We start from the raw sequence: 13,549 nt of genomic DNA, 5'->3' as shown, positions 1-13,549 counted from the left end.
AGTCAGCTGACACTAGCACACATAAAACATGCTGCATATTCAACTGGAACACCACAAAATACCTCATCGTTTTGACAGATATTTTATCATTGCCTGAATTTGCTGAAAAAGTGCTGCTGATACTCAACATACTGAAGTTAATTAGCAATAGTAGAATTGGAATTAATCAAATCTAAACCATACCAACACCTTCACTAACGACCCCGATCTACATTTATTGCACCGACAAAAAGTCAGGTGATAATGCTGCAGACTGAGTATGGCGTTCCTCCATATAAATAAATTATAGTTATTATAATACAATGATTAACCCCAGATGGAGTTTATTTTGAAATAGAATGTATGACTTTATGTGGAACTAGACTTGCGTATTTGACAGAATATTGTACAGAAATAGATCTCAGATTCAGTAAACCTGAACAAGGAGCAGAATATAATGACAAATCCTGCACTGATGTTGGCAGTGTCACTGGAATTACCAGTCATCGCCTGCCTGCCTGCAGGAAGCCTGTTTAACATACAGTACCAGCTATTTCTATCATGTAGCTTCTCTGCATCGCTCACAACAACTTACAGATACACTAAAGCAAACAGGGCCTTATTATTATTTCAGTGATTTGTGCTGTCACTCAGACGTACAGTGTTTCTTCCTCCACTGTGACGGCATTACACACTCGCGGTGTGATATAAATTCAGAGCACAAGGCGTCAGGCTTTAATGTGACAGCAGTTCTTCACGAGAGAAATGACAACGTGTGTGTGGCTCTACAATGATGATGCCAGAGAGTGAATCTTTACTGCTCTTGGGGATATATGAACCAGTTTAATGTTCAAAGAGCGTCTTCCAAGTGGAATAATGAATCGTCATTTCTGAATTTTTCAGGTAGACGTGATTACTCATCTAATGTAGCACAACTTGTTTTGCTTTGAAATCAATCTTCAAAACATTTTAGTACCACAACTCTTAACCAGTGATTTCCAACCTAGCTGTTTTATTTATTTTCTACATGATGACAGTAATGTAGTGTATACACATTGAGCCACAATAGGAGGTAATGATGCTTTTTATTAATTATTTGTATTGATTTATTCGTTAAAAATGGGCACGTGATAACGTTCCTTCATTACAATTTATTGCATACAAATCATCTCTCAACCAACTTACAAATCTGCAGACGAAACTGGCATGGATATCCACTCATCCTTTATTTACAGAGCCAGATGGTACGTTTGGACACCATCAAGCATTTTTTAATACAACAGATGCTGAAAAGCGAAATTTCTCTGTTTTGGCTAGCTGGCTATGTGCCATTATGTCTAAAAGCCCATTATCCAAGGCAAATATGTGACCCCCCTCTCTGCTGCTATCAGAGAGCATCAAGTACAGCCAAAGTTATTTCTTTGAGAACAGAGAACAGGCTCCTTCTCAATTCAGTCTGTCAGCTCTCTGCATAAAAGTCCTCTACACTCAACCTTTCTCCCAGAGATTTCAGCAGAGATTCACTTAGCTGTCAGAAAACAATTGCTCTTTGTAAAAGGCGGTGGCTGGTGCAACTTTAATTTTAAAGATGTTTTAAATGAGCTGCCACTGTGTGATTGATGGTCTGTGAGAAACTTGCCTCCTGTTCTTCTATACCCTACAACAGAGGGCTTTAATTACAAGCCCCTTGTATTGATACTGTCAGCTCCAGTGTGATATGCATCATGTATGTGGGGGGAATGGATTTTTCCACCTGGTCGCCAGCTCCCGTGCAATATCATTGCACACAATGTCATCAGTTGAAAATGCATTGTCATCAAAGTGGAGTGATATTGCCTGGGGATGGAGGCCTTTGGTATTCATTTATTCACTCATCTGTTTACTCCCACTCATAGCTTAAACTGAATTTGATTATGATTGATGAACAATCATGGAAGAAGTGACCTACCATTTAATCAATATCTACTCTTTGTCTATTTCTCATGCAAAACTCTCTGTACATCCTAAAAATGAAATATTGAAGCAAAAAGCAAATTTCGATAAACGACAAATGTCCAATTTGAGTATCTTTTTATCCTTTTAAAAGAAAAAACTAAAACACTTTTGAATATTTTAATATTGCATCAATGTTGATAAAACAAATGCTTATGGAAAATCAGGTAGTGTAATGCATTACAGCCTGACATACAGTATATGTAGTGTAATAATAAGCTCCTGGAGCTCACCATATATGCACCTTTATGTCACATTATTCACATAGTTTTGGATGTTATTGTTTATTAACACCAAAAATGCGCAGTACATTTATTGACCCACATCAAGCTAAAAGCTCATTTTAAGCCATTTGCAGGTGGAGGCCTCCAGTGATCTGCAGGTAAAGGCTTTAACTCTAATTGTGTTAAAAATAAAACACAACGTGTATTTTATTTCATGGTAGTTACTGCTTTTAATCAAATGTATTTTTATATGAATGTAATAACACATGAATTACACACCTGTGGGTCGGTGTTACAATATTCTTCCATTCCTATGCTTTTACCTTGGGCACATAGTTTCATGTTGTCATCAATTTGTAATGTCATCCAGATATCCGACTGTAATTTCCACATAACTCGGAGCATGTGTAACATATATGAATGTAAGTTTAATAGATCAAATTACAGGTCACGTGTTTTTTTTATTGTTTTTTTTATTGTTTTTTTTATTGTTTTTTTTATTTTAATAATCATTTATTGGAAATGCTATTTTATTGCTCTTTTAGTCTGTAATTTGGGACTTTTTTAATTTTAAAAAACTGAAGTCCTAAAAGATTTGGACTCAGGGAAGAAGATTGGGGAGACTTACTTTCCTTCCTCTCAGCACACAGTTTGACCTGGTTTGTTCCCTCTGGTCCCTCGGCTGGTTTCAGTGCTGGGTGTGATGCCACCGTTCCCACCTGGAACAACTCCACAGACTGAAATATGCCCAGGGTCAGCTTGGGAGAGCACACTGCTCTCTTCTCCTGTGGCTTTTAACTGTGCATTGCTGTTTTCCACTTTATTGGAAAGTCGAGATAACTTTTGCTTGGTTCTCTGAGAGGATATAGTTTGATTTTACCACCTCTCTGATCTCCTGTCACAGGTTGTTCTTTAATGAGACAGTAATGGAGAGCTGAAGTCATCCGATGTTATGTCCAGGCTAGCCTCTGTTCCACTAGCTTTAGTAACTCAATCGGGTTGTCAACAAATATTGTAAATTCGATTACATCTGTCTGCCTTGTGAGTCCTCACGTGGGCCTCCGGCTGCTTCACTGAATGAACTGCATGACGAACGGGAGTCACACAGCGTCACTTTCATTGATTGAAAATCAAATTTGGTCAAGCTGAAATTAGCAAATAATTCAAAAACGACCTTGTGCTAATGATGGCACAAACTTACCAACCAAATAATAAAATTTTGACTTGCTGAAGCTCTTATTTGTTACTTTCATCAGTGCCATGATTGTCCTCTTTATTATAAATGTGGGTGTTCTTCACTGACTAATATGACATTTCTCATCCGTTGCCATTAGGATATGTTAATTCACAATAATTAAGGTCTTGTTATCATGCTTTCCATTAATGAATGATTGGGATTCATCAACATCAACATCGATGCGAATGAAAACAGATGTTTCTGAATGTTTAATGAATCAAGTATTTAGTCAGGGTGTTCTCATGTGCAGAAAATTATAAGCAAACACAGTGAGCAGCTACAGACTGTCAGACTAGGATGGAATATAAACTGAAATACTGACACTGTGGCTTTAGTTTAGAGGGTACAGCAGGTGTGTCCGAAAATCCCAATTTTTAAGTGTATGCAGCAAAGAAGGACGTATTTATAATCACTTTGTTTTGTGTAACTGTCTTCCAGCGATTCTGCCCATTTAAAAGTTATTTTACATTATGAGGCTTTTCTCCCTTTAGCGATGCTACTGTTGTTTTTACTTGTGTTTTACAATTTTAACAGTTTTTATTCCTTAAAAAACAGAGAATCTGATCCTCAAGAAATTTATGATCAGGTTTTTTTCCCAGAAATGCTTAATACAGTAGCATCATGTGCTGTCTGGTCCCACAAACTTTTGCTGTAACCCAAAAGCACATGTTCTTCATTAGTCATCATTTGACTGAATATTAAGAAAATACTGGCCTTTGGTTAGAGCGTAAACATGTGTCCAAGGGGAGAGAAATTGTCAGAGCAAAATGTTCTCATGTAATCTTTTTTTTTTTGGATAAGAACTGATAATGTTGATTATTATTTGGTTTGCCCCTAATGGCAAACTAATTATCCACAAATAGAGGGAAAACACAGAACCAAAACATGTTTAAGGATTGTTTGTCCACTCTCACAATCTGCCCCTGGTTACAAACAGAACAGAAAACAATATTATCATAATTTGTTGAAGATACACACACACACACACACACACACACACACACACACACACACACACACACACACACACACTGTTGTATCTTGTGCAGGTAATGAAAATTGGAGGGAACTAAACAAAACAAACTATGCAGTCTTTTCAAGTATCTGCTCAGATATAGAGAAGTGCTGACTTTAAATTGTGAATAGCAATGAGATGGAAATTACTGGGGTCTTGTGTTGCTTGCTCACCATATGTGCACAGAGCACATAGTGCTAACATGTACTGGAGGTCATGGATGAAGGAAGTACAAAATAGATATGTTGTATATTGAGGCCATTATTGGAGTCACAGTTAAATATACATATAGAAGTTTGATTAATGAACAAGTATTTGCAGGATGTATTAGTTCTGAGCTACGATTAAGAATAGAAAAGAAATAAACTATTTTTGATAGGTAACAGTATAAAAAATACACATTTATAAAGGATGGTTGTTTTGTATTGGTGCACAGTGTATCTTCATCTTCTAACTTTCATTGTGACATTTTATCTCAAATAGAAAGAAACAGAAGAAAAAGGAATTATTGATGTGTTTGACAGAGCAGAGGAGATACAGGATGAAAAAACGTAGTAAAATCTGAACATCTGAGGCATATTGTAAAATTGCTATGATGCACAAATGCTACTTGTCCTTGTCTATATTGTGTCAGGTGTGTACCAAGTTGTCAACAATCTCAAACATCAAAGGTAAGCATCAGGTGTTGGTGTCAGTCCTTTACAGTCAAACAGAAAGTGCTTTTTCTAGACGACCAATTTCCCCACCTACAGTGGCCATTTTGCAATACATTCACATGACATGTTGTGTTAGCTCAATAACAGGTTCCACTACCACGATAGTGCTCTCTCCCCCTACAAAGAAAGGCTAACTTGAAAAACAAATATTGTGAGATAAACAAACCATATTTAAAGCGTTAAGATTTCAGTACCGGTTGATTTGGCATAAAAAATAAAAGAAGAAATTGTGGTTTTGAAAAAGGACTCAGGCAGTAATTGGCCTTTTTCCATCATTCTGTGGGCAAACATGATCTGATGTTAAGCTGCACATGGCATGAGTCTGCAAACAGCAGGGCACAGTGAAAGGAGTTTGTTACCCAGCAGAGAAGTTGGAGATGTGCAGCCTGTCGCCTGCAGCTCTTCATCTAACAGCTCACTGTGGCTGCCCCCTCCTTGTTCCATTACTCCCTGCAATATTTCAAAGTGATCAGCTGTCAAAAAAATGAAGCGAATGACCATTGTCTTATTTTGTAGATGCATTTTCGATAAGTGCCAAGCTCCAGTTGGGTCGATGAGGATTGGTTACATATTGTGATTTGCCAGTGAGTCCAGTCCTGGGCCAAACGCAGCACCCTGAGTGACACACAAAGAGGGGCGTTAAAGACACACACAGATGGTAAAAACTCTATGGTGGCCCACTGGCTCACCAATGCAGCGGGATTTCTTCCGTCGAACTATGACAGACAGGTCCATTGTCAATGTCTGTTGTGAGAGAGAGAGCGGGACAAGGAGGAGCTGAGGTAATCAATGCTCTGCGCACAGCTCTAGAATGAAATAAGATGTTACCCATTTCAAATAGTAAAAAAAGAAAAATCAATATGTGGTGGTCAATGGTGATAATGTGTTGGGCTGCCACAAATGAATCAATGATTGGGAAACACTGCTGCAAATCAGTATATATAAAAACAGTATAAATATTGCAATACTTTCATCAGCAGGACATAGGCTCGATCACCATTGGTTTACGTTATTCTGTGATAGTTACTTAACAGACATTTATTTAAATTAATCTTCGAGATATATATGTTTTCTGGATCATTGCGTTCAGTATTTTAGAGGTTGTCTTCACATAAACCAATTTTAGAATAGCTTTACACTGTTCACGTTCTGTTCAGGTGCAATAAGGCATTGAACATAACAGTGGATGAAATGTGACACCTTTGTCTTCGAACTGGAACATGGCACTCTAACTATGTCTGTAAGATGATCTGGATCACAGGGGCTGACAAGGTCAGAGATGTGGTTAGGTGCTAGTCCAGCACAATTTACTGGTCAGCCTTGAAGGTGACTAGTAAATCCTCAGTATCAGTGTTACTGACATATGTGATGAGATTTTGAATAAAGAGAGAGAGAGAAGAGTAATGTATTTTTCTACATTAGATAATACCAATGTTTAAATCATCTAATTACACAAGACTAAAACTGCCAGTATATTCTTCAGAACTGATGATCTGACATTCACACACTGCACGCCATGATTGGCCAGCTTTGTGGAGCTGAGAAAAGACCCAGGGTTTGAACTTCTCCCTCAAGCTCTCTTTGTTCATTCTCAACAAAACTATTTCTGTCACTTTTAGTGTTGAACAAAAGAATGCGAAACTATGAATGTCTTCCAGGAGAGATTACATGGAAATGTGGAACATTATCACACCATTTAAATAATAATATGGATATCAAAAGATATATGTTAGTTTTGCAGATATTTGGTCATAAACCAAAATTTCAGACTGAAAGTTTTACCTGATGATGGAGCTATTGTAGTTAATTAATAGTTATTAATAGTTATTGATCATGTGGGGACAATGATTGTTTCACCAAATTTCATAATAACCCATCCAGTAGACCAAAAATGTCAACCTAATACTGGTACTGGAGGAGTCCATCCAATAGTGATATTACAGCAGACCAATGACAGACATTGCTTCCATTTTAGCCATGCGACTACCAAGTTTCCCCGTCACATTTTCCCTCGTGGTTATAGTGTTCATGCTGACTGCACTTGCTTTATCTTTGTGTTTCTGGCTTGAGAAAACCAGCACAAGAAGCAGCAGCAGTTACTGCAATTTGAAACCAACTTTCCTCACCAATTAGTCCCCAAGCACTCCAGTGGTGAGAAGCAGTTTAGACGGACACTAAACACTGGTAACTTGCAGTTGAATTACTTCACAGGTCATTATTTCAGATATTTATGAACCAGATTCAGGATTATATGGAAAAAAACATTTTCAATCAATAAATCAATGAACATCCTCTGGCCATTAGACAGACATTGCTGTGTCTCTTCATTACATTACCAGGTTAAGAAATATATGTAATAATATCTATGCTAAGCTTTGTACAATGGTACCCTCTGGTCATTGAGTACTGTTGGACCATTAATTGAAATTTGGTTTTAATTAATTATACTAAGAATTAGAGATCACATTGTTTAAGCCAGTAAAACATGAGCAACTGAGTCTTCAAATAGTGTGAGTAGAATGGGTGAGTGCAGTTTTTTTTTTTTTTTTTGACGGATACAGTGTTATTACCAGAGCAACAGAAAGGTCACCTTTATTAATCATAATAATTATTTACAGTAATTAGGCCAGATATCAAAGGAGCACTTTATGCTGCTCGCAGAGAAAATTGATTCTTCATGCTCAGAATTACTTCAAGGGTACTAACACATTGTATATTTTGTATTCAATATGAAAATTATAAAGTCCACCCTCAATTATGAATGGCACTAATGTGGTGCTTCACTCTACCACCGTTTTTATATTGATTGAGCTTTGTATTAATCATGCTCCTGGCTTGGAAAAAATAATTTCAGTAATAATAATGATCATAAGTTATAGTTAAACAGCAGCTTTATGTAAAAAACCTTTTTGTACACTTTGCAGAACTTAAAATACTGTATGTCAAATACTAAGATATATCACTAAGATATTACATTAAAAAAATCAGTGCAACGAAAAGGTTGATTAATAGATTAGGTAGATTAATATATATACATATTGAATAATTAAAAAATCTCATGAAAGACATATCTAATTCATGTAGACTGAAGACCTTTAGAAAGTGTTTCTGTACTTTATATCTATTAGAAATACTGTACACTCATCGAGCTTGTTTTTATTATTATAAAAAAGCTTTTTTATGTTCAGTCAAAATATTATTTTTAATGGATGGTTTTATTTTTCCTCATTTTAAGATGAACTGAGTTTCCTGGTACTGTAAAAAATATTCCACAATTATTATGGCGTGATTTGTGTTGTATAACTAAAATGCAGTTCAAAAAGCAGACAATGAAACTTTTGAGAAACCCTTTGGTATATACATTCCTGTCTGTTGCACAGAGTTAGCTTATCTCTGAAAGTGAACTCATCCCAAGTTTGTGGGCTTGGTTTTTCCATTTTCTTGCTACAGCCATATAACCTTATCCAACTTTTTATAACCTTTATTCTCGAGAGATTTAAATGTGGGATGATTCCTGAATGTATTGTGTCATTAAGCATACACTCATGTATTGACATGTTTCCAAGTATTAAGACCCCAAAGGCTGGAGAGCTGAATGTTATCCAAGGTCAATAACTCTCAATGGTAATTCCCAGGCCAAATATGTATTTTGGCCAGCAGAGAGCAATTCACTCTTCATGAGTTGGCAAGCTGTTGCTGCTATCTGAAACCCTCACTACAGTCTGTTTTCCAGGTAACAGGCCTTGAAATCAAATAAAAACTCGACAGTTATGCAAGAGAAGGGTGCTGGTTACTTCAGAATACTATTACTGAAAAAACTCTTGGGTTCAGATTGTATAACTTTGGTCAGTACTGATTTGTACTTGCAATTATGTTTATGTCACAAGCAACATTTTAAAATTAGACTTGTTTGTAAAAATATTAAAAGATGATGGGGCTAAGGAAGACATTCTCAACAGAGAAGTGCAAACTTGCACATTGTTACGGAGATCTATCATGGTGCAATATGGATGCAAAATGCTGGCACTCCATATGTTTCAGGATTTTAGTGCAACAGTTTTAAGTCCATAAAGGCCTGAATAGCAGAGGACAACTGAAGTCAGTAACCTCATTTTGATTGGGAAATCAATAACCACATTCCAACAGCACAGAAACCCTGAATGCCTTTATCTGGTGTCAGTCAGCACTGACTTGTACCTGCCTAGAAGTAAAAAATTACTAAAGCCATTTATGTAGTCCAATCGACAGGTTATATTATTAGGTTATATTATCTAATTATAATCTATTAGCAGGCTTCGACAGTATTTTCGCTTAACTTTACCCTTCTGCACAGAATAGTATGTGATCAGTTCTTAATGACCACTAATGTCATTTCCTGGGACTCCATTTGCCTGTGTAAAACTTAATTCATTTTGTAGGTTCAGACTTGTCTTCGCAGCACAGTGCCGGTCTTTCTTATTTTAGTAGTTAATTTCTTTCATGGGAATAATTGTAATTAACTTGATCATTTTTTATGAACTATGCAGCCATGAAAAACTGTCCCAATCTTCTTTTTTTTTTAACCTATTCCATAGACATATTGGGGGGGGGTGGATTTCTGAATTTGTTTACTTCATCTGCTACAGTAGGCTACACATAAAGCCTTCCCAGGATCCTGCAATGTCAAGTAGCATAAATAAAAGCATATAAGCAATATTAGTATTCTCAGAAATGATACTGATAAATAAATAATACAAAATAGATAAACTAATAACACTCATATAAATAATGTTGTCTATGCTTTTGTGTTGCCTTATGTTACCCATCTTGTGAACAGTTTAAATAGTAACACAGATACAGTTTTGCATGCACAATACACAGGGGCTTACGTGTCCTTGATTCAGGTCTAATTGAAAAAATGGAATGAAAAAGGCCCTACAGGCTCTTAATATTTAAACAAATGTTGGTGTAATGGCAGGTCATTCAGCTGCAAAGAAACTAGAATGAGTGACTAGGGATTGGTCTCCTGGGAGTTTTAGGTGTGGACATGCTGTGCTATTTCAATAGAAAGAGAAGAGGTTTCGCTAAACAAGGTCCAAGAAAGGTGAGGAACACAAAGCTTGTCAAAGGAGTCCCAGAAAACATCCACTGTAACTTCCACCAATCTTAGAAGTGATGGGCAAGCAAACCTTATGGTAACATAAGCATATCGAACCAGAGAACATGCAGATATACTATAATACAGTGAGTTTCTTAAGCACTCACACTGGTGGTCTGCGCACTTTGCAGAACAGTGTATTATCCTGCCAGGGACCGGGATTTTAGTCTCAGAGATGTCAAACTATTCACAGTTTGACTCTCCAACCCAACAGCAATACGAGAGCATAAAAGGATATTAAAATAAAATTAAAAGAAATAATTTAACTACTCAATATTGTTGTTTTAATCATGAATTAATTGGAATTTTGCACTTTGTCCTTAAGCAAAACTCCAACTGAATCTAAATTAAATATGAAAATAGTATTAAAATGTTTTACCTAATTTTCTAGGGATGTGACATCCTATTGTTTGTATTTTCTATGTATTTTATGTTTTGAATTTGTCAAACATTTCTTAGTTTTTCTTTGATCGTACACACTACAGCTCTGCTTGCTACATGTGAAATGACTCATCCTGCCTTATGGTTTAGTTATATTATCACAGAAGGGAAAGGTGTTATTAGAACAAGATATGGCTACTGTCTGTGACCGCTGTCATTAACAATGCAAAGAACTGTCAGCCAGTCAGGATACCCAACCAGGAGAAGAGCCCTCGAATAACACTTTATTAGAAAACCACGACACGTGAAATGTATGCAGCGTGTTTGTTTACAAAGAAGGGTGAAGGAATATTTGACATTTGTGCATGGAGAGATGTGTTATGATCTTCCCAACATTTACGCCTGTGCACTCAGGAACACGGGAGCCTATTAGCTAGGCTTCAGTGAGACTCCCCAGCTAATGCTGCTTTTCTCTCCCTCTCTGATTTTCTCTGTGTTGGCTGAGTTAATGCTCAAGAGATCAGGTTCAGACATGGAAGAAAGCCACTTGGGCAGATGACAAAGAAACAATAATATAATTGCTTTGAATGTTAAATTTGAATTATGTTGTCGCACTTGGATTTTGATGTCTATGTTTGAAGTAATTAACAATGCAAAACAGCACTTAATAAAAGAAGAATTAAAGTTAAAATTCATTTTTGCTAAGAAATCATTACTGGTGTTCATTTGTATTTCATCTTTATGCAGTGATGGCGTACTTTCTTAAGGAAGCATGATTTTTTTGGTTCCAGCTGACAATGTCGGGACTGTAATCATAGTGTAATGAGTGCTGAGGTCAGAGGACAACTCGTTGCGGTTAGTCTTCACAGTCGGTTTATTTACCATCGCCACATCTGGACTTAAGAAAGATGGATAGCGCTGCTTAGATCCCTGATCCTTTGTATAATATGGGACAAACACAACGCTGAGGAGCTGTTGATCACTCAGCAGGTGTTGACATAAGAGGTCTGTCATTTGCAGACTTGAGCGCTTACGACAAGGGCACAACAAGTGTGTCTGAGAGTGGAAAAATATCAACACATGCTAAACTTGCACTTTTCCTAATATGACCTCCATACCCTTTGTGGTGAAGTGTATCCCACAATTCAGTTTGCTGTGCCCACACCAATCCAGTAGTAGGCAGTAATGCATGTATAAGCTGATTATAGGACTGATATTAATGAACAGACATAAAAAGGTTTATGACATGTTGGAAATATTATTCATGTCAAAACACTACAAGGTTATGAAAGAATCTCTACAGCTGGTGATCACATAATATTAACAATCTGTTGTTCTTGATTAGACTTGTAAGACTAATATCATATTGGACAGTGTCAACATAAATCTGCACAGTAGCCATAGGTGCTTATAGATAACTCAATTTAATTTCTTTATTAATTGTATTACTTCTCAGCTCATGACTTTGTTTTTACTGTCATCTGATTGTCACTTTTGTACTGAATGATTGATTCTACTTCTGTTTGTTCCAACAAATCATCTGAACTTGATTCAGCCATGTGCACTACTCATATCTGGATGAGTGACGAGCTGTCCTTATAAATCAGCCATGTTCCAGTAAGCTCTGGTAAACTTCCACATGCTTGTGTGCTCGGACTTGCAGTGTGTCACACGCAATCTGGGTATTGCGACTGACCCAACATGAATGAAAAGTAAAATCCAGTAGGAAGCGTTGCAAAAGTTAGCAAACTAGGCTAGGCTAGCTTTAACTAGTATAAAGTCTCTAGACTAGCTTGCTAACGCGTAGAACTTTACAGGGTCTTCCCAAATGCTGCAAGTTTTAAATACACAGACATCTTCAAACGCTAACTGTATATGAGGAACACAAAATGGGCTTGTTGAAAAAAGGAGACTAAATGACTTGTCTGATTTTCCACAGTCAGTAATCACCACCACAGAAGTTGAGTGTGTTTCCTAGTAATCCGGCTCTCAAATGTCAGTCAACCCTTACCATGGGAAAAAGCCCATCTAGAGGCTTGAAGCTTAGACACTGTTTTCACAAAAAAGGTTTTAAACAGGGGTTTTTATCTTCTTTTGAAAAATTGAAAAATGAAAAAGTATGCACAATAACTGCAGAATTAAACAAGTGTTTAAATTTCAGCTCAGCTTTAAGGGATGTTAAAAGACATTTGTTATAATGGTTTATTTTCAAATGGCAATGTGATGCAGTGTAGGGTTTGTGTTCTGAATCAATGGCAAATATGAAAATAAAAATAGAACAGATTTTCACATCTGATGGTGAAATTTTGTACCTTACGTTTAAGGTACTCTTAGATAATTCAAAGCGAATGAAGCGTCTTTCAATATACTGTAACACAATATTCAATTATAGGCTCGCAGGCCAGCTGCCTTGGTGGACAAATAAATTGTTTCAGTGAGAAACTAATGCATCTGGGAATAATGGTGGGTGCTCAGGATGATAATGTATACTAGTGTCTGTGTCTAAAACTTATAAATATTTTGTTACAGTGTGCAATCAGAACCTTTACATTAATCATTCATAGTCCTTGTGGCCCATTATTTCTGCTATTAAATTATTAATGCTCTGGACTGACTTTCTTCACATAATCAACTACCTATTGTTGGCTATACATTGTTCCTGTACATGCAGATAGAGCCATAAAATAAGACATTAAATTAATTCACAGACAACAACAGTACTTCAGTAAATTATACTCTTGCTCTTGTGCTTTTGAAGCTGTTTGTCTGGTTTATGTTGTAGGACAAGACATCAGATACTGTAAATGTCTGTATAATGACCCAGACTGTGTGTCCTTTCTATCCCTCCCTCCTCTCCCCAAACCATCT

General features: G+C 36.7%; 1 protein-coding gene across 4 annotated transcripts in view; it reads left to right on the top strand.

Moving 5' to 3' along the window:
* Positions 1-13,549, top strand: part of gpc6a (glypican 6a) — a 214,317-nt gene that overhangs the window by 133,039 nt on the left and 67,729 nt on the right. The window lies entirely within an intron of this gene.

Source organism: Seriola aureovittata, chromosome 1, assembly GCF_021018895.1.
Source record: "Seriola aureovittata isolate HTS-2021-v1 ecotype China chromosome 1, ASM2101889v1, whole genome shotgun sequence".
Classification (NCBI taxonomy): domain Eukaryota; kingdom Metazoa; phylum Chordata; class Actinopteri; order Carangiformes; family Carangidae; genus Seriola; species Seriola aureovittata.
The sequence above is the reverse complement of the archived record's forward strand: the minus strand, read 5'-3'. Positions and strand labels throughout refer to the sequence as shown.